The sequence below is a fragment of the Aulonocara sp. 'chitande type north' Nkhata Bay genome, linkage group LG10 (genome assembly GCF_057382095.1).
Source record: "Aulonocara sp. 'chitande type north' Nkhata Bay isolate Kocher_YH1m ecotype deep benthic linkage group LG10, A_spYH_male_GT1.1, whole genome shotgun sequence".
Classification (NCBI taxonomy): Eukaryota; Metazoa; Chordata; class Actinopteri; order Cichliformes; family Cichlidae; genus Aulonocara; species Aulonocara sp. 'chitande type north' Nkhata Bay.
In genome coordinates, this window is record NC_141353.1 from 6,190,625 (window position 1) to 6,218,225 (window position 27,601).

General features: G+C 38.2%; 1 protein-coding gene and 1 long non-coding RNA gene across 4 annotated transcripts in view; both read left to right on the forward strand.

The window, feature by feature from the left end:
• Positions 1 to 27,601, forward strand: part of opcml (opioid binding protein/cell adhesion molecule-like) — a 442,688-nt gene that overhangs the window by 382,928 nt on the left and 32,159 nt on the right. The gene's annotated exons all lie outside the window — the stretch shown is intronic.
• Positions 10,074 to 13,543, forward strand: LOC147320092 (uncharacterized). 2 transcript variants are annotated; one of them, XR_015131209.1, is made up of 4 exons: positions 10,074 to 10,252; positions 10,408 to 10,465; positions 12,617 to 12,711; positions 12,820 to 13,543. It is a non-coding gene; the product is annotated as an uncharacterized LOC147320092 (long non-coding RNA). The 2 variants fall into 2 exon arrangements; XR_015131208.1 differs by lacking the exon at positions 10,074 to 10,252 and having other exon boundaries at positions 10,263 to 10,465.

Below are 27,601 nucleotides of genomic sequence, written 5' to 3' on the forward strand. Positions count from 1 at the left end.
GCTCTTTATGTGTAGACATTACTCAAGTTCATACTCTGAGTTAAGTGCCTTTAATGTGCTATATAGGTCCGAATTTAGTTGATCAACAAATTATTTATCTATCTGCCTGTGTGCCTTGTCTGATCTCGCTGTTTTTCCTCCTGTGAATATGGTATCTAGACCATCTTCTCTAGGTACTTGTCTGTGGTTTGGTGAGAAAATCCCCATTTAGTTTGCATTTTTTCATGTGGATGTGTATATGTGGCTGATTCTCATTTTCATTAACACAAAGAAAAGAAGGGCCACCTTCTTGCCATGTTTTGTGGAGATCAGCCAAGCATTTCCACAATCTTTATGAATAAAAGATAAATGGTTTAGTTTTCTCAACCTAAAGCTTTGTGAGATTCTTTCATGTAAAGTCCTAAACCCCAAATTTACTAACACCATTTCCACAACTTGAAAGTGTGGCTCTTCTGTCAGGGATGGATATGAACATAAGGGTGATAGAAATAAAGCTTCCTCATAACTGCAGATATATTTTAGAAATGTATTGATTTCTATTTGTTTCTACAATATTTTAAAATGGATGGATGAATTTTTAACAGACATATATTGAAAAAAAATGGGGTCAGGTTTACATTCTGTCACAGTCGAACTATGTGCTTGCCCTGATGGAATTTAGGGGGAGAAAGTGTTTTATGTTCCATTAGCATTTTTTCACAGATACCTCTTTTATTTTTTAAACCCCAACTGTGTGCCAGGGCTCTGTCAATGGATCAGCTATTTCTTGATAAGACACTTAATTCAGAGTCGTATTGCAGGACTCTTGTCATTGCTTATGTGAAGCATTTATGACAGACTGTCTGACAGGTATGGGTGTTATAACCCAACATGGATGACAGGACATCTGTAGAAAGATGAAAAATGCTGCATGCTAAGTGGCTGTCACAGAATGGGTTGCAGAAGAACGGATGACAGTCACTTATCCAAGTAGGACATGACTGTCAAAGGCTCAGCTCAGAGGCTAAGTTGTGATTAAGCAATGATATTCCTCTGTGGGCCATTATGAGTGGACATAATGGTCCTGAGGCTTGTTTATCATCTGTATGCTGTGGCTTGCGTAAATACTTATCAAGCATCCATGAAGTCATGGATGCTCGCTTTCCATCCGGTGGCCTTCTCACATGTCTTGCTCAAATTTAGCCTGAAAGTTCTTTGTTCTCGTCCAGCCCATATGCATAGTAATGCCCCTGGGCATATTTCAACAACTTTTCCTGTTGGTTTCAAAGGAACAAAAACATTAATGAACTTTTCAATAGATTCAGGCCCTGTGGTCCCTAAAGCAACGGTTTAATGGCTTGTGATCTCTCACAGGAGCTGCCTAAAATCTTTTCAACTAAAACCCTTACATCAGATCATTACCAAATTATCCTTAGCTGCATTAATTTTTTCTTCACAGATTACAAAGACAGTCGCACAGCTGATGAAGCTTGAATGCAATGTGTATTCCCAGTTCACCTCATGTTTCTTTCATTTTGTGCAAGTAACTACTATTGCCACACTGGCTTTGTCAAATGTCAGAGTTGCACAGCTGAGTTGGTGTGCATGAATGCATTACTGGTGGATTGTTCTTAATTACCATCAGGTACAATTAGCAGCCTGATGCAACACAGGCTTGGGAATTGCGCCTTCCTCTGTCACACAGAATTTCTTACGATTTAACAGAGCTAGCAGTTCATGAGAGCAAAGATTTTTGTTTTCAAGACGGCAGCATGTGTTAAAGTTATATTGTATGACCTTAAATATTGTAGTTAAAATCAAAAGTGCTCTACTCTATGCTCAAAAACTTATTGCAATTTTTTTGGCAGGAGTTTTTCTTCCAAAAGAGAAATGACAATGTGATGACTGCACACACAAAATATTCTTCAGACTGGTATGCTGTGATTAAAAAGTCATTGGTTGTGGTAATAAGAAAGAAATTATATGTTTTGTCGCATTGAAAGACTTTGGTCAATAAGAAAAGTATAATACAAATGCACCGCAAATTTGTTTGTTTTTTGTTTTGTTTTTTTGCTTATTGCATATGTGTAAACATGAATAATACATTTCTTTTATATAACTGTTTCACAAAATGACCAGGAATAGATTGTGATGAATTAAAGCATAAGAAAGAAAATGTTTGTATAAATCTCCAGTTATCTGCAGCTGAGACAACTGAATGTTGTTGGAAAAGCTATTGGAAAATGATCTGGAACAGTATGTCAATCTTCTGAAATGGGACTAGATCATAACAGTTATGTGTGAAGAAACGCTGGTGGTAGTTGGTGGTCATATTGGCGGTTTTTTGATGCTAAAACTAAATTGAGCAGGTGCACAGTATATTTCGAGCGGAAATATTCTAAGCTTCTCACAGGCAGTTTGCAAAATGTGCGTATCGACAAAAGCTGTCAAGCAGATGGCCAGTGTTGCCAACTCCTCAGTGAGGAAAATCGCTATTGGTTGTCCTAAAAGTCGCTAGAAGTCGCTAAATGACATCATCGCCTAATTTGCATAATTGGTCATGCTATTCTAATTGTAACCTATGTTGTTGGAGAGAGAAATTATATCGTGGAAGAGACATAAAGTGAGTAAAAAACGTCCTAAATGCATTTAGAGTTTATGTAGAACTACAAATTAAATTTCTTTTAGCAATTATTGATTTTTTAATGTCACAATTCCAACCCTGCTCCTTTACCCAGGCTTGGACCGGCAAAAGTGACCTGAAACTGGCACTCTGGTGGAGTCACTTTGTGTGTGTGTGTTTATAAGTAGTTTTAAACCTTGTGATCCACAAAACAGCATAAGAGTAAAAGAAGAACTGACTGCGTTACAGCACCCGCTGCTTGTTGAGAGTAAAAGCAATACGCGCTTTCACGTCTTTTTTTTTAGCGGCTTTTTTTAGGAAAAAAGTCGCTAAGGGGTCTGAAAACTCGCTAAATATAGCGACAAAGTCGCTAAGTTGGCAACACTGCAGATGGCTGTCAAGCAGTCCCGTACATACATACACACTTGCAAAACTTTCTTGCAATACTTTCTGTTGCAACTGCGCTCAGTCCAGCTACCGATCACAACCACATTCACTTCCTCTTACACTCATGAGGTCTTCACAATAAAACAGGATACTTGTAAAAATGAACCATACATACTATACATAATGCAAATGCTCTTTTAAACGTATTAAACATATTGTAATGCTTTTAAAAGTAATTCTAAACTTTTCCTAAATACTAACCAATATTATTTTACATTTGAACGTGGATTTTTAATGTTTTTAATATTGCAACATATTTTAATAAAAGACCATTTTAGCCTGGTTACAAACAAATAAGTTCATTAATTGAAATAAATAAACTGAAAAACAGGAACATAAATAACAATAACTTTTTATTTGTGAAATAACAAATAAAAACGCCACATGAATAAATCAATAGGCTAACAAATAATAAATCATGTTTGATTGTATATTTATATGTATCATGTTGATAACAATAATGTTGATATTTGTAAATAAAAACCTACTACATTTATTAATCATGGGAATTCCCTCCGCCTGTCATAGACATCCACATTATGTCCAAAATAATTACCCAGTCCAAAATGCAAATGTTAATCATCATATTGATATCAAAGTTGGATAGTTGGTCAAAATTGTGGACCTAGTTTGGAAGTCATATGCCCAAACGGGGCGATCGTGGCTCAAAGAGTTGGCAGTTCGTCTTGTAACCGGAAGGTTGCCGGTTCGATCCCCGGCTCAGACAGTCTCGGCCGTTGTGTCCTTGGGCAAGACACTTCACCTGCTGCATACTGGTGTTGGCCAGAGGGGCCGATATGGCAGCCTTGCTTCTGTCAGTCTGCCCCAGGGCAGCTGTGGCTACAACTGTAGCTTGCCTCCACCAGTGTGTGAATGTGAGAGTGAATGAATAGTGGCATTGTAAAGTGCTTTCAGGGCCCTGAAAAGCGCTATATAAATGCAATCCATTATTATTATTATTATTATTATTATTCAACTGCTGGACTACAACCCTTTGCTGTAATTAGTTAAATGCCTCTCTGTAACATCTCATATCATACAGAAGACTTTGGAGCAATGCAAAAAATTATTTCTAAGTTACTTTCAATAATTCCTTTAAAAAAATTAGAAAACTTCTATTAGGTTCATGAGACCTTGCAAAATCCAGAAACCTTTATTTTTTAATACTTTCCCACTACTTTGGCTATTGAAGCTAGGTTTGTTTGTATGGTAAGTCTCATGAACTTTAACTACCAACTACTAGTTACTTAGTTTGTAAGTAATCAAAATTAAATATGTAAAGAATAAACTTTTACTCATCAAAAAAAAAAATATATATATATATCTGTTAGCACAACCACCTTGAAAAAATAATAATAATTTACACTGCTCAAAAATATTATAGAAGAGAGGGATTTCCTCTCAGATCTGGACCAGGGCATCACTGAGTTTCTGGACAGTCTTAAGGTGCAACTTGGCAGCATTGGATACATGGAAACATGTTCCAGGGGTGTTCCATTAGATTGAGATCAGGCCAGCATGGGGGCTAGTTGAGAGGTATTATTTCCTTCCTTTCTCTCACCACACTTCAGGGGGAGCATCGTGATGCACCTCCCCAGACCATTACTGACCCACCATGAAACTGATCATGCTGAATGATGTTAAAAGCAGTATAACATTCTCCATGGCTTCTCCAGACCCGTTCACCTCTATCACATGTGAACCTGCTGTCATATTTGAAAAGCACATGGTACCAGTGGTGGACCTGCCAATTCTGATATTCTATGGAAAATGCCAATCAGGCTCCATGGTGCTAATCAGGGACCACAGGACTCGCTAGAGGATGTTGGGCCTTCAGACCACCCTCTTGACATTTCTGATTGTTTGGTCAGAGAAACAGATGGCCTGATGGGGTTTATTGTGAACGGCTCTGACAATGCTCATTCTTTTCCTCCTAGCGCAAAGAAGGAGTCCTCCTGAGGGGTTAAGGATCTTCTATGGCCCAATCTAGCACTATAGAGTAAATCCCTGTCTCCTGAAATTTCCTCCACACTCTTGAGACTAAGCTGGGAAACGCAGCAAACCTTCTGGCAATAAATGGATGTGGCATCATGGAGGAACTGTAGTATTTGTGCTTTAGGATGCATGTATCACCTCATTCTGCCAGTAGAGACACTGACCTCAGTTAAATGGGGAAAAAAAAAAAATTGGTCAGAAAAGATGAGGACGGAAAAAAATGATTCCACCTCTAAAAGCTTTCCTGTTTGGGTTTTTTTTTTTCAAGAAATGTAGTTCTTTCGCATCTAGAAGTGATCTTGTTCTGCATAAACAAGGACTGCCATATAATGTGCTAAATATAACTTCAAATTTGACTGTGTATTTTCCCAAAAATGATATAAAATTAAAAAATAATAATACTTATTGTAGATTGACTGGAATATGATGTTCAGTGATTTTACTTTATATGTGGATGTTTTATTTGTAAACATATGTCCAAAATATGCATATTTCAGTTTCTGTTGGCTGAGGCATAATAGACAGTGTCATCATCTGTGTCTGAATAAAACAATCATTTGCTTTGAGTTAAGAAGTTCAAGATGCACATTTTGTTGTGGTGGACTCGTGCTTTCAAGTAACCGGTGCTTAGAGCCTGCTCTTGTGCTGTCTTGATGCAGTTTTCGGATGAGTTCCTCTTGTTCACTCACCTTTTATCTCTCTGTGTGCCATACACATCACACTGCAATTAATCATTAGTTATTATTAATCTATGGCTCTTTTTCACAGTGTGTTTTTTGTCCTGTCTTCCTCCCCTCACCCCCAACTGGTCGCGGCAGATGGCTGCCCCTCCCTGATGCTGGTTCTGCAGGGGTTTCTTCCTGTTAAAAGTGAGTTTTGTCTTCCCGCTGTTGCCAAGTGCTTGCTCCAAGGGGGTCATCTGATTGTTTGGGGTTTTCTCTGTAATATTGAATGGGCTTTACCTTAAAATATACAGCACCTTGAGGCAATTGCTGTTGTGATTTGACACTATATAAATATCAGAACCTCTGTGCTGTTATTTAGGCCAGCATTTTCTAGCCACTTGTAAGATTTTTTTGATGTCAGCCTGGTGTACAGCTTGGTATCATTTATGTACAGGAGGTGACTGATCGTTGCTCTACTGAATCTGTGTTTGGTTATTGTGATGAGCTGGCAAAGGGACAGTGCATCCTCTTGGTATATTCTGCACTTCATGGTGCCTTGTACCACGCCTTGGGGTTGGCCTTCAGTGTTGTCTTAAAGCATTGAGTTCCTGATGAAGGTAGATATTCTCAATCACTGTACTATTAGCCTTATATAGTGCGAAACACTTCAGTACTGGCTTTCTTGTAGCCCTTCTAGGTAGTGCTCAAGTTGGCCTGCTTAGTTAGGGTCTAGCTCATCTCTTTATTAACCAGTAACAGGCATGCAGACTCTCTGCTCTCCAGTGAAATCTGAAAATAGACTTCAAATAAAATCTGCCAAAGAGAAAGTCATCTCTCTCCTTAGATTTAAAAAAGCACTCCCACAAAGCACCTCCTTTTGTCTGTGTGGATCCATCCTATAAATAACTGTAATCATGTAACAAAAATTGATCATTGTTTTTGCTTCCATATGAGTCAGTGGAATTCAGAGCTCTGGTCATTTGCATGGGCATATTCCTATGCCATTAAAAACCATATGTGTTGAACTGAGAAACCAGGAGCTTTTTATGGTTATTTGTACTTTGCACATTCTTTGTCAAGTTTAACATTTTTTTCTATTTTTTTTTTAAATATACCACACTATTATTTTTATTTGTAAGTTTTGAGAAGGAAAAACTCCACCAGAACCAGGTTTAGGGAGGGGCAGTCATCTGCCGTGACATTACAAAGACACACTGTGGAAAAGAGCCAGAGTGTATAAACAGATACTGAGTAAAAAAGGTGAGTGGAGAAGAAACACTCAGTGCATTATGGGAATCACCCAGCAGCCTACACCTATTGCATCATAACTAAGGGAGGACTCCAAATCTAAACCAGAAGCTGATTCCACAGAAGAGGGGCCTGAAAGCTGAAGGCTCTGCCTCCCATTCTTTTAAATACTCTAGGACCCACAAGCCCACAGTCTGATAGGGAAGATCTCTAATGGGGTGATATGGTACTATATGGCCATTAAGATAAGATGGGGCCTTATTATTCAAGACATGGTATGTGAAGAGCAGGATTTAAAATTCAACTCTGGATTTAACAGGAGGGCAATGAAGAAAAGCCAATGGAGGAGAAATATGTGCTCTCTTTCTCTTGCATTTTGGATAAACTGAATATTTTTCAGGGTGGATTTAGGATATCCTGATAATAACAAATTTCAGTAGTGTGGGGTTTCTTTATGAGAGAGGAGACAAATATGTTCCAATTATAAGTTTGCACAATTTATTATCCAAACGGTTCATTTAGAAGCAGAAAATTTGAGGTCATCCAGGTCTAAATATAAGAAATTTTTCTAATTTAACTAATTAGTGTATGTTATCTAGCTTCATTGATAAATAAGGGTCGCCATCATCTACATAGCAGTAAAAATGTAGGCTTTGCCTTTTAATGATACTGCTTGAGGTGAGCATGCAAATAACAGAATTGGTCCTAGCATGGAACCCAGTAGAACTCAATAACTAGCCCTAGTGTGTAAAGAGGACTCTGCAGATGATCAGTTAGCTGTTTTACAACTCCTTTTTAAAAGATTTTTATAAACACAAGGACGGTTGGGGAATGACCTATAATTACTTAAGACGGCTGGGTCATGTGATGGCTTTTTAAGAAACAGTTTAACTACTACCAGCCTGAAGCCCATCAGTAATTGATCATATGTTTTAAGGTTGAAACATTAATTAATGGTATGCCTTTTTTAGCAGTCTTATAGGAATGGGGTCTAAAGGACATGTTGATGGTTTCAAGGAGGTAATCACTGAAGATAACTCAGAAAGATCAGTTGGTGAAAAAGACTTGAAATAAATACTAGAAAATTTGCATTTCCTGCGAAAATGCAGTGTGGATGCTTTAAAGCTGAAGCTGTATGCAAAAAGTAGCTGAAAAAGCTGAAAAGTTGCAGAAATTGTAAAAACTTTGCAGAAGCAAAGGAACTTTGCTAAAATGGAATAACTTAGCAGAACTGCAATATCTTAGAGGAAACATAATACTTGGCAGAAATACAATAGCATAGCAGAACTTAGCAGAAATATTGTAACTTACCAGAAACATAACTTCTCAAAAATACAAGAATTTAGGAGAAATAGTATAAGATAACAGAAAGAATATATTTAGACAAAAATACTTAAGCATTACAGAAACACTATGATTTAGAAAAATAGTACAACATAGCAGAAATACTGTGATTTACCAGAGACACTGTGATGAACTATGAATATTGTAATTTTAAATTAAGACTATGTTTTAGCACAAATATTATAATTTGGCAGAAATACTATGATACAGCACAAATACTCTGGTTTAGCACAAATATTATAACATAGCAGAAATACAATTATATAGCAGAAATGCTATATTTAGAAAGAAAAATATAATATAGTAGAAATAGTATGATTGAGCAGAAATACTACAATATAGCATAATAACAATGATTTAGCAGAAATACTATGATTGAGCAGAAGTACTAAGATGTAGTAAAAGTACTTTGATTTAACAGAAATACAATTATGGAGGAGTAATACTTTAAAATGGGAGAAATATTGATACACACACACACATACACAGAGCCTAAAGGGAAGAGTATTTGTGCCATGGAGTGTTAAGAATGTGAGGTCCATATTAGAAAAGCTGGTAAAATCATAAAAGTTTGCAGAATTGTAATAAATGATGAATATGAATTACTGGTCTGTGACAGTGTATTAATTTGTAGGGAAAAAAACATGTTGACCAAGGTGGAATGGAACCCACGATCTTTGGCTTGCAGACCCGTGTCATTACCAACTGCGCCACTGGGAAAGAGAGGAGCCGTTTTGAAAAACAGGGTGATGAGCAGTCAGAATTAGATCGCGGTGAGAGGCGAAAAACGCCGTTTTTTGGAGTTACAAAACGTTGTGTAACTCAAAAACTAGGTGGACTAGAGGCATAATTCTTGTACTGGGTGAATCAGCGGACTTTGGTGTACTTTGACTGCGATTTTCATTGCTCTTTGTACAACCGTCGCTGAGATATGACGAGAGAGGAAACGGAAGACCTCAGGCTGGGAAGCCGTGCAGGCCCTGATATGTGATATGTGTCTGAGTCCGCACAGAGGATTGGCTGCCTGGCAGAAATATATAGAAATAGTATGATTAAGCATAAATACTACATTTAGCAGAAATACTATATTAAGCACAAATCCTATAAAAAGCAGAAATAGTATATTAAGCACAAATCCTATTAAAAGCAGAAATAGTATATTAAGCACAAATCTTATAAAATAGCAGAAACAGTATGATTCAGCACAATAGTAATAAGTTAAACAGAAAAATTGGAAAAGCAAAATGGACAGCTGAAGAAATGCTGAACATGCTGAGGGTCCCTCAAATATACTTGTTAAATGAAAAAAATCAGCAAAAAAAATATATAACAGCCACACAATCAGAAATATGTATACATAAGGAAACACACATGCACAGAGAGACACACACACAAGATCCAATTCAGTCAACCAGTCTAAATATATTGAATTTGAATCTTAGAATGAGATCATCCCATTAAAAGGCCTTCTCTCTCTCTCTCTCTCTGTCACACACACACACACACACACACACACACACACACACACACAGGGAGAGAGAAGTAAGTTTCTAGCTCAGTTATGGAAGAAATATAGTATCATCAGAATTCAAGTATTTTTAGACATTGAATTTATGACACTGAATTTTTATCCTCCAAATTTCCCTGCAAAAATATTCACCTGCAAAAATTCACCTGCAAAAATTCACCTGCAAAAAATTCACCTGCAAAAATTCACCTGAAAAAAATTCACCTGCAAAAAAATTCACCTGCAAAAATTCACCTGCAAAAAATTCACCTGCAAAAATTCACCTGCAAAAATTCAACTGCAAAAGTGATGAACTTTAATGACCCAAGCCAGAGCAATCAGCACCAGATCGAGTCGAGTGGCTCTCGGCCAATTAAATTACGCTGTTTGATCACATGACACCGTTAGCCAGCAGTTTGTCTCCTAAAAGAGAGCTGTTTAGAGGTGAGTGATTAAGTTTTTCTCCTAAATAGAGATCATTACAGAACGCCTAGTCCTACTTAAAATCCCATTTATTTTTATTTTATCATCTACTCGAACTAAGGAAAACGTTTGACTAACTCAAAGACAATTTCCACGCCTCCCCTGCCTGACTGCAGAGGCAGTTTTGAATTTAGGAGCAGCAAGATGGAAGCGGCAAACCCTGGCGATTCTCCGGTAAGTATATTGTTTTTTATCTTCAAGTTTGTCTTTTGAAACGTTAATTTTATTTAAATGCGTTGCTCACGTATAAAGTACACAGACGGGGTCTTTGCTCAACTCGTCTGAGGCGTGTCTCACTAAGCGCTACATGCTAGCATCCTGCTAACCGAGCTACCCTTTACATGCTGTGCTTTAGAAAATAGGATACTCGTTAAAAAATACTCCGCAGATATTGATAGATAGACGAACACTGCAAATATAATGTTGTAAACGAAAACGGCCTTTGGTGAAGTGGTAAAATACACCATGAATAGAGCCATAGAGTGAATGGCTGCCATGGTTGCAGAACGGCCTGATTTAATGACAAGAATGGGGAAGAGTGAGGCGAAGTGAACCAAAGCCACAAAACACGGTCAGACAAGGCGGCAAAAGGGCAGTGATCTGTCCGTCAGTATGAAGTTGGTGTGTGCTTTGGTGAACAAAAACTCGAGACCGGTAGCAGGAAGGTGGGAGACTCGTGTTTCACTGGAATAGTGGTGAATTAAAACATCCTTTGTTGGGGACATTTAGGTGTAAATGCATCCATAAAGGTGAGACAGAGGCAGACCAGACAGTGAAGAAAACAAGGCAAACATTAGAAATATTAAAACGGAAATATAGGATTAATATAATATACAATTGGGGAAAATGTAAGGAACACAATGTAAATGATATTGTAAAGTCATTAAAACAGCATACTCTGATTAAAAGAAACAGATAATTGGGTAGGATGATGATGATAATAATAATAATAATAATAATAATAATAATAATGTTAAAGAACATGTACAAGATGGGTATGTATACTTGTAGCCAGAACTTAACAACTACAAAGTTGTAGCATGCCAGACCATCTTGATTGAATGTAACTTCGCTCCACACAAGTTTTATGGTAGACATATTCATATTGGTAGGGCTGCTCGATTATGGCAAAAATGATAATCACGATTATTTTCACTGAAATTGAGATCACGATTATTTGACGATATTTATTTAACCCTTTAAGACCTACTATAGAACCAAGTCCACCAGAGCTTATATTATTTTTTTTACATGCTGTAGTGCCATTTGTGGGAGCATTTCAAGTTGCTATACATCAATACAACTGTTATAGCCCATATTTTAATAATATGTATGCATTAAGTCCATAGTAACTACATAAATTGCAAAAAAGTGCAATAAACTACAAAAAAAATAGAAAATCGCTTTTGTTTTGTTTACATATATTTCTACTTGGAGAAATTTAAGAGGTTTATCCCTCAAAACTTTAAATACAATAAAGTTGCAAAAAATAGTTTACAACAACAGGAAATTTATTTTGAGTGTCTTCATAGTTTTATTTTGGAGATACAGCAATTTTTATATACTGCAGGAAAAACAAAAAACAATCCTATGATGCAAATTTGCAAAGAAAACAGCAGGTGCATCATTTTACTGTGGGAAGTGTTACGAACAGCTGATAGGAACGGCAAAGCGTGTTTCTGGAATATTATGTTTTTATTCCTGCAAGCGCTTTTTATGCAATTTTTGCAAAGCTATATGTGGAAGGAAACCGTGACCGAGGACAAGCTGATGGCATCAGATGTAAGTACAACTCCTCCGGTTTTATATGCAAAACAAATTATTGCGCTAGCTTACACGGTTCAGGTTCTACAGGGATTTAAAAATAGTTACGCAAAACGGAGCGTGCTGCTCTGACCGGCTTTAAAGGGTTAACAATGACTTTAAAAAATAATATAAAATAGTGTGCAACACCACTGAAGTTTTTTTTTTACCTCTCTTTTCAACCAACGGCAGTGAATCTCCTCTCCAAATAACTTCTGCTTAGCTTTCCGAGCTTCCCTCGGGTCCTCTTAATCAGCGGTCTCCACCCTTTTTTGCGCCACGGACGGTTTATGCCCGACAATATTTTCACGGACCGGCCTTTAAGGTGTCGCGGATAAATGAGGGAGGGGCCAATAATCGGCTCAGTCATTTTTAATGATCGTTGAAAGCCCAGATCGTAATCGTGATTAAAATTCGATTAATTGAGCAGCCCTACATATTGGTATCTAATAAATGATTAATTCTTAGATTCTATCAAACGTTAATTTATAAATTGTTTCTGTCTTTATGTGTTTGTTTCAGATTATGCAAGATGTAATTATTCAGTCAGCAAGACACTTGCTGCAGTTACTGACATCATCCAACTGAACTGCTGCTGTGATGAATCAGAATACAAGGTTTACTTTAGCAAGACCTATGAGTTAATGCTACATTTAACTAAATTGTTATATATTTTGTGTCCAATATTGTCTCCATATGATTTTGTTTTTTGCAACATCTTGCAGAGAACAGAGTCAAGGTACCAGCTTGGTCAACCCTAAAAGACCATCTGTTCATCAAGAAATGACCAGGTGAAAAAGTCATAAACTAAACACTCTGCATGAGCATGGAATTTAGGATGCAACTTTATATCTTACCTGCTCTACACTCAGGGCTTGAATTACAACAACAGTCAATCACATAAAAAAAAAAAAAAAATACTTTTGGTAGTTCTGTGTCTCTCTCTCTCCTCTCTCCTCCAAACCCAGATGACTGAACCGGGTTCTGCTGGAGGTTTCTTCTTGTTAAAGGGGAGTTTTTCCTCTGCACTGTCACTTCATGGTGCTCAGTGTGAGGGATTGAGGTTGAGTCCATATGTCCTGCGAACAACTGCTGGGCAATGACACCATGATATCTTCTGGGATTCCTTGGATAGAAAACCTGTGAGCTGCACTTGTCCTTGGTCTTCACAGCTCACCTTTTTACTGTTTATTGAATCAAAATTCTCCAGTGACATGGATTCTACATTGTAACTGATGTGATGTTCTATAAAGTGGTTTTAATAAAAAAAAAAAAAAAAGGCAAAAATTAGTTTGTTTCTTTATTCAATTTTTGAACAGTGATACTCATTCAGTAAATGCAAATTATTTACACGGCAGTGCACTATAGGCATAAATCTAGACCCCTAGATAAAACATGATGGCATTATAGCAGTGACAACTCCTCCACGGTAGCAGGTGGGATTTCTTTTTTGAGGACGGCTCCTTTTACCTGTCACTACAGATGGTCTGTTTGTTCTGATCAAGAGCCTTTTTTTGGGCAGCTGAAGAGGAGAAGTCTATCTTATGGCCAACCTCTGGCTGTATCTTGGTCATATTACCCAGCAAAACCCAGTATGCAGGTTCATCTGTAACAGTCCTTGTGCCACAGATCACTGTTGCTTCTACATTAAACAGAAGAGCAGTGACGTGGGTGCAGGTCTCCGTGACTCCGGCCTTACAGCTGCAGTGGGCGGCTTCAACCTTCCCTGTGATGCTCACAGTGACCCATGGCTGCAATGCTGGTTCATTCAGTCTTTGAGAGTGCAGGACCTGAAACACACACAAAGTTCTTGTCTTTAAATGAACTATGAGCCAAGGCTGACATAAATGTTTTATCTACTTAATCATTAATGTAACAGTGTTTAGAAAGTTAGCACATACATGTAATTTTTCATTTCTTTATGTGTCCATCTATAGAACGCTGCATGTTATAGTGTAAATCTGCCTGTTCTCTGTCAGAAACCTGCCTGCAGAAAATGAACCTAAAGGATGTAATGCAAGGATGTCATCACTTTCAAGATGGAGAAAGCATAAAGTGACAATTATGAATCACTTAATATGATAAGGAGATTCTGCAGGTCATTAATCAATGTATAAAATTAAATAAAATTATTTTTAGTGACACAAGATACAAATATGGAAGGAAGATGTATAATTGCTCAGTTTGGGGAAATTGTGGGTAGCCTGCAAGGGCCTCAACTTCTCCATACCCACAATGTGCAACAAATGGGCACAGCTATCTTCAACAGTGGAACATCGGCCAGTTACTTCCAACTTTAACGCAGCTTGTAGTCTTGGAGAGCAGCACACCAAAACTGCATGCACAACTTCTGCTAACAGTGGAAACAGATTAAGAAATCCATGCAAACAGATTCATAAACCGAAAGAATATTATTTTACAGGATTAATGATCATATCAGCCGCTGGCTGATCACAAACCCTGAGGGTGTATACAAGAAGCAGAAGAAGCAGAGGGGATATCCAGTTTAAGTTTAGATAGTATTTGTAAAGATATTGACCATATCCTTTTCTGAAAGTGTGGATATAATGGATGGGGTAAGGTACTGGCATGCTACAACTTTATAGTTGTTAAGTTCTGGCTACAAGTATACATACCCATCTTGTACATTTTTTTTATTTTATTATTATTATTATTATTATTATTATTATTATTATCATCATCATCCTCCTACCCAATTATCTGTTTCTTTTAATCAGAGTATGCTGTTTTAATGACTTTACAATATCATTTACATTGTGTTCCTTACATTTTCCCCAATTGTATATTATATTAATCCTATATTTCCGTTTTAATATTTCTAATGTTTGCCTTGTTTTCTTCACTGTCTGGTCTGCCTCTGTCTCACCTTTATGGATGCATTTACACCTAAATGTCCCCAACAAAGGATGTTTTAATTCACCACTATTCCAGTGAAACACGAGTCTCCCACCTTCCTGCTACCGGTCTCGAGTTTTTGTTCACCAAAGCACACACCAACTTCATACTGACGGACAGATCACTGCCCTTTTGCCGCCTTGTCTGACCGTGTTTTGTGGCTTTGGTTCACTTCGCCTCACTCTTCCCCATTCTTGTCATTAAATCAGGCCGTTCTGCAACCATGGCAGCCATTCACTCTATGGCTCTATTCATGGTGTATTTTACCACTTCACCAAAGGCCGTTTTCGTTTACAACATTATATTTGCAGTGTTCGTCTATCTATCAATATCTGCGGAGTATTTTTTAACGAGTATCCTATTTTCTAAAGCACAGCATGTAAAGGGTAGCTCGGTTAGCAGGATGCTAGCATGTAGCGCTTAGTGAGACACGCCTCAGACGAGTTGAGCAAAGACCCCGTCTGTGTACTTTATACGTGAGCAACGCATTTAAATAAAATTAACGTTTCAAAAGACAAACTTGAAGATAAAAAACAATATACTTACCGGAGAATCGCCAGGGTTTGCCGCTTCCATCTTGCTGCTCCTAAATTCAAAACTGCCTCTGCAGTCAGGCAGGGGAGGCGTGGAAATTGTCTTTGAGTTAGTCAAACGTTTTCCTTAGTTCGAGTAGATGATAAAATAAAAATAAATGGGATTTTAAGTAGGACTAGGCGTTCTGTAATGATCTCTATTTAGGAGAAAAACTTAATCACTCACCTCTAAACAGCTCTCTTTTAGGAGACAAACTGCTGGCTAACGGTGTCATGTGATCAAACAGCGTAATTTAATTGGCCGAGAGCCACTCGACTCGATCTGGTGCTGATTGCTCTGGCTTGGGTCATTAAAGTTCATCACTTTTGCAGTGGAATTTTTGCAGGTGAATTTTTGCAGGTGAATTTTTTGCAGGTGAATTTTTGCAGGTGAATTTTTTTGCAGGTGAATTTTTTTCAGGTGAATTTTTGCAGGTGAATTTTTTGCAGGTGAATTTTTGCAGGTGAATATTTTTGCAGGGAAATTTGGAGGATAAAAATTCAGTGTCATAAATTCAATGTCTAAAAATACTTGAATTCTGATGATACTATATTTCTTCCATACTCAGTCAGCCTGGGAGCTGCTGAATTTGAATCCACCAATCAGAGAGCCTGTGCACTTTTTCCCGCCAAAACAGGTGCATCTATTTACACACGCAGCACAGAGAGACACAGGATTATCCGGTTGTTCAGTCTGACGTCACTAGCCGTGTCTGGGTCTAAACTCCGCTGCAGGTCCATATATCAAACGATCAGTATGGCATTACTGTGAGTTGAAAAACTGTCTAAAGTCTTTCATCTTTAATAAAATGATCAGCGTTCTGCTCTACCAGGTGTAACAATTGAGTTTAACATCCAGGCATCCATGAAAACAGAATTTATGACATTTAACGGAGTTAGAAGTTAGCAGGGAGTTAGCTCGCTAGCTTCTATCTAAATACAATATAGCATGTCCTGACTGCGGGGTTTTGGAAACAAATTAAAACGTACAGCTCTGTTATCACTTCCAACATAAATGAAGACAGAAAGCTAAACAGCAGTGACGTTTGTAGGGTTACTGAAGTTTGGCTAGCTGGTATATAATGATGTGCTACGTGACCGCTAGCGACACAGCTATGTTAGCATAATATAAACAAGCTAACTTTTTTTCCACTTGATAAAAGTTACCGTGAGTGTTCTCGGTGGTCAGGAACAAATGTAATTGCATGGCAGGATGCTGTAAACGGACCAAACTTCAGCCAGGAGAACAACTGAGATAATCCATCCACAATACGAGGTTAGTCATTCATATACTGCTGCATGGGCTGGGCTGTAGTTACATCCTAAGGTTTTAAAAACTGAGCTTAAATAAATGATTAGCGGTAATAAAAGCCGAGGGAGGTCAACAGTGATCGCTGACTGTTTTAGGAGCTTTTTGAGATCAAATAGAAGAAAATACATAACATTAAACATGTTAAGATAAGATAAGATAAGATAACCTTTATTAGTCCCACACGTGGGAAATTTGTTTTGTCACAGCAGGAAATGGACAGTGCAAAAGTTATGAGGCAAAAATTAGAATACAATAAGAATAAATACAGTACACAACTGTACAGAATAGAATAAAATAAAATACTATATACAGTAGAATAAAATAAAATAAATATACAATAAGATAAAAATAGGATACAAATACAAATACTATATACAACTGAGTAAAAATACAACGATGACAGAAAGGATTATTGCACTTAGTATTATTGCATATGTATGGTTGTGTGTGCTTGATCAGTTAAAGTCTTTATTATGGAGTCTGACAGCAGTGGGGAGGAAAGACCTGCTAAATCTCTCCGTCCCACACCGTGGGTGCCGCAGCCTACCACTGAAGGAGCTGCTCAGTGCTGTCACAGTCTGCTGCATGGGGTGGGAGATGTTGTCCATCAGGGATGACAGCTTAGCCGCCGTTCTCCTGTCACTCACCACCTCCACTGGGTCCAGAGGGCATCCTAGAACAGAGCTGGCCCTTTGGATCACCCTGTTCAGTCTCTTCCTGTCCCCAGCAGAGATGCTGCCGCCCCAGCAGACCACGCCATAAAAGATAGCAGAAGCCACAACAGAGTCATAGAATTTCTTCAGGAGTGGGCCCTCCACTCCAAACGACCTGAGTCTCCGCAGCAGGTACAGCCTGCTCTGCCCTTTCCTGTAGAGGGCGTCTGAGTTATGAGTCCAGTCCAGTCTATTGTTCAGATGAACACCAAGGTACCTGTAGCTGTCCACAGCCTCAATGTCCATACCTTGGATGTTCAGTGGTTGCAGTGGAGAATGCTTGTGCCTGCGGAAGTCTACCACCAGTTCCTTGGTTTTACTGGCGTTGATCTGGAGGTAGTTCAGCTGGCACCAGTCCACAAAGTCTTGGGTCAGACCTCTGTACTCCTTGTCGTCCCCATCAGTGATGAGGCCGACTATTGCAGAGTCATCAGAGAACTTCTGCAGGAAGCACTGGGTGGAATTGTGGGAGAAGTCTGCAGTGTAGATGGTGAAGAGGAACGGAGCCAGAACCGTTCCCTGTGGGGCCCCCGTACTGCAGACGACCCTGTCCGACACACAGCCCTGAGTCCTCACATACTGTGGTCGGTCGGTGAGGTAGTCCAGGATCCAGGTAGTGAGGTGATGGTCCACTCCAGAGTTCACCAGCTAACAACACAAATGCCATATTAAACGCAGACTACTTTAGACCCGGAAGTAGGATTCGTCGCGTCATCACTGAACAACCGGATTGCAGTCTATTTCTCATAATGACGACTCCCCTCAAACAAATGACCATAATTTCCTAACCGTAGGGGCTAGAGCGGTCATTCTTACACCGTTTTGTTCAGAAGAGATGGGGGAATCTTCAAGTGTTGACAATTTATCATTAAAATATGAATTTTTAGAGATATATGACATGGATGACTTGTTGACTTAGAAGCCACGAATTCCCCAATATGCAAATTTGAATGCCTCAGACCACATATATGATTGGCTGGCTGGGAAGCCGTGCAGGCCCTGATTTGTGGATTTGAATTCCTCAGCCCTCAGATATGATTGGCTGGCTTAGAAGCCATGAAGGCCCCAATATGCAAATTTGAATGCCTCAGGACACATATATGATTGGCTGGCTGGGAAGCCGTGCAGGCCCTGATTTGTGGATTTGAATTCCTCAGCCCTCAGATATGATTGGCTGGCTTAGAAGCCATGAAGGCCCCAATATGCAAATTTGAATGCCTCAGGACACATATATGATTGGCTGGGAAGCCGTGCAGGCCCTGATTTGAAAATTTGAATGTCTCAGTCCTCACAGAGGATTGGCTGCCTGGGGACCTGGCAGAAATATATAGAAATACTATGATTAAGCATAAATACTATATTTAGTAGAAATACTATGTTTTAGCACAAATACTATAAAAAGCAGAAATACTATAATTTAGCAGAAATACTATATTAAGCACAAATCCTATAAAAAGCAGAAATAGTATGATTAAGCATAAATACTACATTTAGTAGAAATACTATGTTTTAGCACAAATACTATAAAAAGCAGAAATACTGTACTATGATTTAGTAGAAAAACTATAAATAATCAGAAATACTATATTTTGCACAAATCTTATAAAATAGCAGAAATAGTATGATTTAGCACAATAGTAATAAGTTAAACAGAAAAATTGGAAAAGCAAAATGGACAGCTGAAAAAATGCTGAACATGCTGAGGGTCCCTCAAATATACTTGTTAAATGAAAAAATCAGCAAAAAAATGCACAGGGAGAGAGAAGTAAGTTTCTAGGTCAGCCTGGGAGCTGCTGAATTTGAATCCACCAATCAGAGAGCCTGTGTACTTTTTCCCGCCAAAACAGGTGCATCTATTTACACACGCAGCACAGAGAGGCACAGGATTATTTGCAGCCTATTTCTCATAGTGACGACTCCCCTCAAACAAATGACCATAATTTCCTAACCGTAGGGGCTAGAGCGGTCATTCTTACACCGTTTTGTTCAGAAGAGATGGGGGAATCTTCCAGTGTTGACAATTTATCATTAAAATGTGAATTATTAAAGATATTTGACTTCTAATGCACCATAACTGAGTAGAGCGAAGCAAAAACTGGCTTGACTTGCCCTCAAACAACGCTTTGTAACTCGAAATCTATTTGGAGTATCGATATCATTCTTTCACCGTAAGAGACAGCAGGCTTTGGTGAACAGTCATGGAAATTTTCAGGTCTCTGTGGAAATCCAACAAAAAGTTATGACGAGAGAAAAAAGTGGTTCATTTCCAGGGTTTGAAATCTGAAGAAATCTGTGCGACGGACGAATTTCCTACCCTCAAACAAGTCCAACTCATTTCAGAACGGTAATACGTGAGAAAGAAATTCTTGAATTGTGAGCGTCACGAGTGTCTGAAGATATACCGGGACAAGCCTCATGTCTTAACTTTGCTTCGTTAAGGAGATATGACGATTCGAATATGCCTCTCATTACAGAAATGCAGCGGTGATTTTGAACAAACTCTCCATTGACTTTATATGGAGAGTTTTCCGACATTGTGTTGGTCTGAGGAGATTTGCGAAAGTTCTATGAATACCGCAACAATGATAGTGACATTTTCGGAAACCCAGCAAAAATACCTATGTTTTGATGTATAATTTGTGGAAGTTGAGTGAAGATTGAGCAAGTAGTAAGAAGTTGTTCGGACATGAAGAGAAGACTGCAAAACCTTCAGTGGCACACTGGAAGCCAAGTGCATAGCAACCATAACAACGCATGTATTTTGTGAAAAATCACAATTTTGCAACTGAAAACTTTAAGAGGCATAAAGGTAAAACGGTAAAAGATTTGAAAAAGCTGAATCATACCTGAATAGCCCAATAATTTGAGAACATTTTAAAGTTTGAATGGTTGTTCTACGTGAAAATATGAGGAAGTAGTTAGGTTTCAGAAACAAGCAAATTTTAGCAGAATTGCAGAAGTTTCCCATTCATTTCAATGGGACAAATTAAGCTTAATATTTTAAAAAGTATAATAGTGAAAAATACCAAAAGACATAGCAGGAATTAGCAGAAATAGCAGAATATTTTAAAATTTGAACGGTGAAAATCGGCTGAAAATTGTGGAAGTAGTTAAGTGCCAAAAAGTGTACGGGAGTGTGGATGCTTAAAGCATCCACACAATAAATGGTACGGAAAAGTAGTTGTAATGTTATGTATTGGTACATCTGTAATTTTTTTCCTAATGGTTAAAAATTTTTTGTAAAGAAATTTATGAAGTCATTAAGTGTGCCTATGCCAAAAGGCACACTTATTACTATTGCTCGGATTTATTATTGTGTGGATGCTTTAAGCATCCACACTATTGAGTTCCTCTTGGGACTTCCGTACACTTTTTGGCACTTAACTACTTCCGCAATTTTCAGCCGATTTTCACCGTTCAAATTTTAAACTATTCTGCTATTTCTGCTAATGTGTGCTATGTCTTTTGGTATTTTTCACTATTATACTTTTTAAAATATTAAGCTTAATTTGTCCCATTGAAATGAATGGGAAACTTCTGCAATTCTGCTAAAATTTGCTTGTTTCTGAAACTTAACTACTTCCTCATATTTTCACGTAGAACAAGCATTCAAACTTTAAAATGTTCACAAATTATTGGGCTATTCATGTGTGATTCAGCTTTTTCAAATCTTTTACCGTTTTACTTTTATGCCTCTTAAAGTTTTGAGTTGCACAATTGTGATTTTTCACAAAATACATGCGTTGTTATGGTTGCTATGCTCTTGGCTTCCAGTGTGCCACTGAAGCTTTTGCAGTCTTCTCTTCATGTCCGAACAACTGTTTGCTACTTGCTCAATTTTCACTCAACTTCCACAAATTATACATCAAAACGTAGGTATTTTTGCTGGCTTTCAGGAAATGTCACTATCATTGTTGTGGGATTTATAGAATTTTGGCAAATCTCCTCAGACCAACACAAACTCTCAAAACTCTGCATAGAAAGTCAATGGAGAGCTTGTTCAAAATCATCGCTGCATTTCTGTAATGAGAGGCATATTTGAATCGTCATATCTCCTTAACGAAGCGACTTTAAGACATGAGGCTTGTCCCGGTATATCTTCAGACACTCCTGACGCTCACAATTCAAGAATTTCTTTCTCACCTATTACCGTTCTGAAATGAGTTGGACTTGTTTGAGGGTAGGAAATTCGTCCGTCGCACAGATTTCTTCAGATTTCAAACTCTGGAAATGAACCACTTTTTTCTCTCGTCATAACTTTTTGTTGGATTTCCACAGAGACCTGAAAATTTCCATGACTGTTCACCAAAGCCTGCTGTCTCTTACGGTGAAAGAATGATATCGATACTCCAAATAGATTTCGAGTTACAAAGCGTTGTTTGAGGGCAAGTCAAGCCAGTTTTTGCTTCGCTCTACTCCGTTATGGTGCATTAGAAGTCAAATATCTTTAATAATTCACATTTTAATGATAAATTGTCAACACTGGAAGATTCCCCCATCTCTTCTGAACAAAACGGTGTAAGAATGACCGCTCTAGCCCCTACGGTTAGGAAATTATGGTCATTTGTTTGAGGGGAGTGGTCATTATGAGAAATAGGCTGCAATAATCCTGTGCCTCTCTGTGCTGCGTGTGTAAATAGATGCACCTGTTTTGGCGGGAAAAAGTACACAGGCTCTCTGATTGGTGGATTCAAATTCAGCAGCTCCCAGGCTGACCTAGAAACTTACTTCTCTCTCCCTGTGCATTTTTTTGCTGATTTTTTCATTTAACAAGTATATTTGAGGGACCCTCAGCATGTTCAGCATTTTTTCAGCTGTCCATTTTGCTTTTCCAATTTTTCTGTTTAACTTATTACTATTGTGCTAAATCATACTATTTCTGCTATTTTATAAGATTTGTGCAAAATATAGTATTTCTGCCAAATATAGTATTTCTGATTATTTATAGTTTTTCTACTAAATCATAGTACAGTATTTCTGCTTTTTATAGGATTTGTGCTAAAACATAGTATTTCTACTAAATGTAGTATTTATGCTTAATCATACTATTTCTGCTTTTCATAGAATTTGTGCCTAATATAGTATTTCTGCTAAATTACAGTATTTATGCTTTTTATACTATTTGTGCTAAAACATAGTATTTCTACTAAATGTAGTATTTATGCTTAATCATACTATTTCTGCTTTTTATAGGATTTGTGCCTAATATAGTATTTCTGCTTTTTATAGGATTTTTGCTCAAACATAGTATTTCTACTAAATGTAGTGTTTATGCTTAATCATACTATTTCTGCTTTTTATAGGATTTGTGCTTAATATAGTATTTCTGCTAAATTATAGTATTTCTGCTTTTTATAGTATTTGTGCTAAAACATAGTATTTCTACTAAATGTAGTATTTATGCTTAATCATAGTATTTCTATATATTTCTGCCAGGTCCCCAGGCAGCCAATCCTCTGTGAGGACTGAGACATTCAAATTTTCAAATCAGGGCCTGCACGGCTTCCCAGCCAATCATATATGTGTCCTGAGGCATTCAAATTTGCATATTGGGGCCTTCATGGCTTCTAAGCCAGCCAATCATATCTGAGGGCTGAGGAATTCAAATCCACAAATCAGGGCCTGCACGGCTTCCCAGCCAGCCAATCATATATGTGGTCTGAGGCATTCAAATTTGCATATTGGGGAATTCGTGGCTTCTAAGTCAACAAGTCATCCATGTCATATATCTCTAAAAATTCATATTTTAATGATAAATTGTCAACACTTGAAGATTCCCCCATCTCTTCTGAACAAAACGGTGTAAGAATGACCGCTCTAGCCCCTACGGTTAGGAAATTATGGTCATTTGTTTGAGGGGAGTCGTCATTATGAGAAATAGACTGCAATCCGGTTGTTCAGTGATGACGCGACGAATCCTACTTCCGGGTCTAAAGTAGTCTGCGTTTAATATGGCATTTGTGTTGTTAACATGTTTAATGTTATGTATTTTCTTCTATTTGATCTCAAAAAGCTCCTAAAACAGTCAGCGATCACTGTTGACCTCCCTCGGCTTTTATTACCGCTAATCATTTATTTAAGCTCAGTTTTTAAAACCTTAGGATGTAACTACAGCCCAGCCCATGCAGCAGTATATGAATGACTAACCTCGTATTGTGGATGGATTATCTCAGTTGTTCTCCTGGCTGAAGTTTGGTCCGTTTACAGCATCCTGCCATGCAATTACATTTGTTCCTGACCACCGAGAACACTCACGGTAACTTTTATCAAGTGGAAAAAAAGTTAGCTTGTTTATATTATGCTAACATAGCTGTGTCGCTAGCGGTCACGTAGCACATCATTATATACCAGCTAGCCAAACTTCAGTAACCCTACAAACGTCACTGCTGTTTAGCTTTCTGTCTTCATTTATGTTGGAAGTGATAACAGAGCTGTACGTTTTAATTTGTTTCCAAAACCCCGCAGTCAGGACATGCTATATTGTATTTAGATAGAAGCTAGCGAGCTAACTCCCTGCTAACTTCTAACTCCGTTAAATGTCATAAATTCTGTTTTCATGGATGCCTGGATGTTAAACTCAATTGTTACACCTGGTAGAGCAGAACGCTGATCATTTTATTAAAGATGAAAGACTTTAGACAGTTTTTCAACTCACAGTAATGCCATACTGATCGTTTGATATATGGACCTGCAGCGGAGTTTAGACCCAGACACGGCTAGTGACGTCAGACTGAACAACCGGATAATCCTGTGTCTCTCTGTGCTGCGTGTGTAAATAGATGCACCTGTTTTGGCGGGAAAAAGTGCACAGGCTCTCTGATTGGTGGATTCAAATTCAGCAGCTCCCAGGCTGACTGAGCTAGAAACTTACTTCTCTCTCCCTGTGTGTGTGTGTGTGTGTGTGTGTGTGTGTGTGTGTGTGTGTGTGTGTGTGTGACAGAGAGAGAGAGAGAGAGAGAGAGAGAGAGAAGGCCTTTTAATGGGATGATCTCATTCTAAGATTCAAATTCAATATATTTAGACTGGTTGACTGAATTGGATCTTGTGTGTGTGTCTCTCTGTGCATGTGTGTTTCCTTATGTATACATATTTCTGATTGTGTGGCTGTTATATATTTTTTTTGCTGATTTTTTTCATTTAACAAGTATATTTGAGGGACCCTCAGCATGTTCAGCATTTCTTCAGCTGTCCATTTTGCTTTTCCAATTTTTCTGTTTAACTTATTACTATTGTGCTGAATCATACTGTTTCTGCTATTTTATAAGATTTGTGCTTAATATACTATTTCTGCTTTTAATAGGATTTGTGCTTAATATACTATTTCTGCTTTTTATAGGATTTGTGCTTAATATAGTATTTCTGCTAAATGTAGTATTTATGCTTAATCATACTATTTCTATATATTTCTGCCAGGCAGCCAATCCTCTGTGCGGACTCAGACACATATCACATATCAGGGCCTGCACGGCTTCCCAGCCTGAGGTCTTCCGTTTCCTCTCTCGTCATATCTCAGCGACGGTTGTACAAAGAGCAATGAAAATCGCAGTCAAAGTACACCAAAGTCCGCTGATTCACCCAGTACAAGAATTATGCCTCTAGTCCACCTAGTTTTTGAGTTACACAACGTTTTGTAACTCCAAAAAACGGCGTTTTTCGCCTCTCACCGCGATCTAATTCTGACTGCTCATCACCCTGTTTTTCAAAACGGCTCCTCTCTTTCCCAGTGGCGCAGTTGGTAATGACACGGGTCTGCAAGCCAAAGATCGTGGGTTCCATTCCACCTTGGTCAACATGTTTTTTTCCCTATAAATTAATACACTGTCACAGACCAGTAATTCATATTCATCATTTATTACAATTCTGCAAACTTTTATGATTTTACCAGCTTTTCTAATATGGACCTCACATTCTTAACACTCCATGGCACAAATACTCTTCCCTTTAGGCTCTGTGTATGTGTGTGTGTGTATCAATATTTCTCCCATTTTAAAGTATTACTCCTCCATAATTGTATTTCTGTTAAATCAAAGTACTTTTACTACATCATTTACTACATCAGCCTTCTGCTCAATCATAGTATTTCTGCTAAATCATTGTTATTATGCTATATTGTAGTATTTCTGCTCAATCATACTATTTCTACTATATTATATTTTTCTTTCTAAATATAGCATTTCTGCTATATAATTGTATTTCTGCTATGTTATAATATTTGTGCTAAACCAGAGTATTTGTGCTGTATCATAGTATTTCTGCCAAATTATAATATTTGTGCTAAAACATAGTCTTAATTTAAAATTACAATATTCATAGTTCATCACAGTGTCTCTGGTAAATCACAGTATTTCTGCTATGTTGTACTATTTTTCTAAATCATAGTGTTTCTGTAATGCTTAAGTATTTTTGTCTAAATATATTCTTTCTGTTATCTTATACTATTTCTCCTAAATTCTTGTATTTTTGAGAAGTTATGTTTCTGGTAAGTTACAATATTTCTGCTAAGTTCTGCTATGCTATTGTATTTCTGCCAAGTATTATGTTTCCTCTAAGATATTGCAGTTCTGCTAAGTTATTCCATTTTAGCAAAGTTCCTTTGCTTCTGCAAAGTTTTTACAATTTCTGCAACTTTTCAGCTTTTTCAGCTACTTTTTGCATACAGCTTCAGCTTTAAAGCATCCACACTGCATTTTCGCAGGAAATGCAAATTTTTCTAGTTATTATTATTTTCCTTTTTCAGCCTGAAATTCCCGCGCGTAACTCGCCCCACAGTTTTGAGACAAGGTTCACATATGTTATATCATTTTGTGCGGCTGGATCAGGAATGGTGTGCTATGACTTTTGGTGTTTATTACTTCTATAGTTTTTTAAATATGAATATTTTAATGCAAGTTTTTGCCCATTGAAATGAATGGGAACTTAAGTTTCACTTATGTTTCAAGTTAATTTGTGGTGTGTTGGCTCCCTCTAGTGGTATGTCCCCGTATTTGGATTACCGTAATGACGACAATATCAACGGCGCGCACAGCGTCGGTGCTTTCAGGAACCATTGGAATTCTTAAGGTTGCGCAAAGCATTGAATAGTTACGGTAATGGCAAGGGTGTATGCTTGGTGCAAATTCCATATCCCAGAGTCAAACAATGGCGGCTGCTACTTCGTTTAATATATTCCTCTTATTCGTGTTTCTAGGTCACAAAGTAAACTTTTCTCACGATGTTGCTGCTAGCCGGAACTAGCTAGCCGGCTAGCTAGTTCGGCCGGCCGGCTAGCCGGCTAGCTAGCTAGCGCCGCTTCGCTCAAAAGCACCCAGGCTTGGCTTTCAGTGAGGCGTCTCTAACTCCTTTCACCCCCGATCGCTCCGCAAACAGTCTTTGTCTTAGCTGGACTTATTTTTCGTTTATATGGGCCGATGATGCTGGTCGATGTGGAAAAAATAACTGAGTTGTTCATATACCGGTGGCTAGCTAGCTCCGCGTTAGCCACCGGTATATGTCTCTTCCCCTCGTATGCGGGGAAAGAAACACCGATCGACCGGTGGTGGCTAACGCGGAGCTCAATCGTGGATAAGGGAAACCCAATGCAGGAGAAGCAGGCGGCTGGTGAACTGAATTTCAGTAACGTAAGACGTTATTAACTGCACTCTATTTGGGTCAGATATAAACCGAGTTTAGGTGTAGTTTATTTTCGTTGTGCTGACAGTTACAATAACTGTACTGCGTGCTAGCTAGCACGACGGAGTTTCTATACAGCTGTGCGCGCTAAGTTACTGATGTTGGCTGACACCCAGGTCGGGCTGGCTGACACCCAGGCTGGGCTGGCTGACACCCAGGCCCGCTCACGCTGTCGTGTCACCCCTAGTCTTTCGTGATGACTCTTGGTTGGCTGCTGGACTTATTTTTCATTTATATGGGCTGGTGATTCAGTATCAGTGTCCGGTGAACTGAATGTCAGGTAAGACGTTATGTATATGTAAGGTAGTGACTGGAATAAGTCACA